A 3706-nucleotide genomic window follows, 5' to 3' on the forward strand; every position below is an offset into this window, starting at 1 on the left:
GCACAGCCTGTTGCCACTTGGCCGAGGCAGTACTGCAGTGCTTCCAGCTTCCTACTGATGTGGTAATTTCGGAGATGGAGGCTGAAGAGGAGGAGGAGGTGCAGGAGCTTTATAATGTAGGGGCAACCCTGATTGACCCAGGGCCCACAATCCTTAGCGTCAGGAGGATGTGTTCCGTCCGACTGGGTCCCGGCTTCCCCTATTAACCCAGTGTGCCATCAGCGAGATGTATCGTCCCTGGCCACAAGCACTTGTCCATGTGTCCGTGGTTAGGTGGACCTTCCCTGTAACTGCATTGTTGAGGGCACGGCTAATGATCTGGGACACGTGCTTGTGTAAGGCAGGGACACCACACAGGGAGAAATAGTGGCAGCTGGAAACCGAGTACTGAGGGATGGCCGCCACCATGAGGTTGAAGAAAGATTGTGTCTCCACGAGCCTAAAAGACAATATTTAAAGTGCAAGCATTTTAGAAATGTGGCAGTTTAGTGCTATGGCCTGTGAGTGGTTGGCTGCATATTTGCGCTTGCGTTCAAAGGACTGGGGCAGGGACAAATGAATGCAGCCCTGGGACAAGGATGTGCACGTGGTTGCTGATGGTGGTGGTTGTGAGTGTCAAACTACAGGTGCAGGGCAGGAGGCATCTTCGCCTGCACCATGGACAGAGGATTGGCGTGCACGCACAACAGCGGTACAGGCAGTATTGTCACCCTTAGACACTGTTTCTGGACTCTGGCATTACTAGTCGGGTGCTTTGCTATCATGTGCCTGAGCTTGCTGGTGGTGGTCAGGCTGGTAGTTTTGCTGCCCCTGATGATGCTGGCATGGCAGATTTTGCAAATAGCCTTTTTTTGGGTTAACTGGACAGTTTTTAAAAAAGAGCCAGACTCTGGAAGACCTAACAGTTGGACTGGCAACTTTCCTCATGTTAATGTCCCACCTCGTCTTCCCCGTATGCACCCTGGGCCTCCTTCTGACTCGCTGGCAATTGTGTCTCATCATCATCATCCACCTCTTGCGACAGTAATTGCACTTTTCGACCGTCGCCTTTATGTAACCATGGCTGTTCAAATATTTGGGCATAGCTACATGTGATCTCTTCTTGCCCCACTTGAAACGGGCCAGGAGAGAGGCCCAAATCTATAAATGGGAAAGTAAACAGCTCTTCTGAGCGTTCAAGTGTGGGATCAGTTGTCTCTGGGCACTCGGCATAGTGGGAGTAAGGAGGATCAGGGTGAGGAATATGTAGTCCATACTCATGGCTACTGAGACTGGACAGTGTGAAAGACGGTGGTGGTGGTGGCAAAGTGACTGGAAGCATTATATGCTATCCAACCAACAACCTTTTCACACTGCTCTGGCTTTAAGAGTGGGGTTCCGCTGCCCCCTACAAAGTGGGACAGGAAGATAGGGTGACCATGATGTGGGTGCTTGTTGTGCTCACTCAGCAGACATAATTTCAGCTTGCCCACGGCATAGGCCTTTGCGTGCACCATCACCATTACGTCCACTTCACTGTCCCTTGCCAAGCGTTTTGCCCATTTTAAATGGAGTGTAATTTTTGGCCCGCTCCAAAAAATGTCACGATTATAACTGCAGTAATATCGGATCACGTCTGATGACCAGGATTTTAGGCAATGGCCTTATAGATGTGGTATTGGTCAGCGATCAAGTGTGAATAGGATGAACAACACACAACTGGCAGACTTTAAATGGAGGGTAATATGTAGCTTGCTCCAAAAAATGTCACGATTATCTCCTCAGTAATATCGGATAACGTCTGATGACTACGGTTTTAGGCAGTGGCCTTATAAATGTGGTATTGGTCAGCGACCAAGTGTGAATAGGATGAACAACACACAACTGGCAGACTTTAAATGGAGGGTAATATTTGGCACGCTCCAAAAAATGTCATGATTACTGCAGTAATATCAGATGACGTCTGATGACCACGGTTTTAGGCAGTGGCCTTATAGATGTGGTATTGGTCAGCGATCAAGTGTGAATAGGATGAACAACACACAACTGGCAGACTTTAAATGGAGGGTAATATTTGGCACGCTCCAAAAAATGTCATGATTACTGCAGTAATATCAGATGACGTCTGATGACCACGGTTTTAGGCAGTGGCCTTATAGATGTGGTATTGGTCATAGACCAAGTGTGAATAGCATGAATAACACACAGCTGGCAGACTTTAAATGGAGGGTAAAATTTGGCATGCTCCAAAAAATGTCATGATTATTACAGCAGTAATATCGGATAATGTCTGATGACCATGGTTTTAGGCAGTGGCCTTATAGATGTGGCATTGGTCAGCGACCAAGTGTGAATATGTTGAACAACACATAACTTGCAGACTTTAAATGGAGGGTAAAATTTGGCATGCTCCAAAAAATGTCACGATTATTACAGAAGTAATATCATATCACGTCTGACCACGGTTTTAAGCAGTGGCGTTATAGATATAAATAATCAGGATTAAGAGCAAAAACAATTTGGATGTGAATGTATTTTAATGCACACCTGAAACACACTTCTTTTTTGTGTAGCATCATGGGAAAGTGTAAAGAAATCAGCCAAGATATCAGGAAGAGAAATGTGGACTTTCACAAGTCTGGCTCATCCTTGGGTACAATTTCAAGATACCTGAAGGTGCCTCGCTCATCTGTACAAACAATTATACATAAGTACAAACAAGATGGGAATGTCCAGCATTCATACTGCTCAGGAAGGTAATGGGTTCTGTGTCCCAGACATGAACGTGCTTTGGTCCAACATGTGAATATAAATCCAAGGACAAAAGCAAAAGACCTTGTGAAGATGATGGCAGAAGCTGATAAGATTGTGTCAATATCCACAGTGAAACGAGTACTGTATCAACATAGGCTGAAAGTCCATGCTGCCAGGAAGAAGTCATTACTCCAAAAGAAACATAAAGAAACCAGATTAATATTTGTAAATGTACACAGGAACAAAGACCTTAATTTTTGGAAACTTGTCCTGTGGTCTGAAGAAACTAAAATTGAACTTTTTGGGCATAATGACCATCGTTAAGTTTGGAGGAAAAAGGGAGAAGCTTGGAAGCCTAAGAATACCATCCCAACTGTGAAATACGGGGGTGGCATCATCATGTTGTGGGGTTGTTTTGCTGCAGGAGGGTCTGGTGCCCTTCACAAAATAGATGGCATCATGAGAAAAGAAGATCATGTGACAATACTGAAGCAACATCTCAAGACATCAGCTAGGAAGTTAAAGCTTGGTAAGAAATGCGTCTTCCAAATGGACAATGACCTGAAACTGTAATGCACACGCCCGGGCTGAGCGGCGTGTGCGTGCGATTCCACTGGACCATGCCGGAGAGTGAATGCCTGGAGGGGCGTAACTAGGTATTCACCCGATCCGACCAGGGTCGCACGACGGCATACGATGCCAGTGCAACAAGGAGGAACCGAGCAGAGGGACCAGGTGCTACTCCAGGACAGACCCCGGACACAGCTGTTGACCCACACAGGGGAATACAGGAACAGACAGGTTAGGCTGGCACACAGACTGGTGGGTATAGGCAGGCACGACTGGTATGCAGGCAGGCGGGTATGCAGGCAGGGGGGTACAGGCAAGCACGGCTAGAGTGCAGACAGGGAGGCGCTAGCAGGTAGGAACACAGGCGGGATAGGACCCAGTGCACAGTGGGACTCAGGAACAG

The sequence above is a fragment of the Phyllobates terribilis genome, unplaced genomic scaffold (assembly GCF_046119375.1).
Source record: "Phyllobates terribilis strain yellow unplaced genomic scaffold, ASM4611937v1 Scaffold_277__1_contigs__length_2500907, whole genome shotgun sequence".
Classification (NCBI taxonomy): domain Eukaryota; kingdom Metazoa; phylum Chordata; class Amphibia; order Anura; family Dendrobatidae; genus Phyllobates; species Phyllobates terribilis.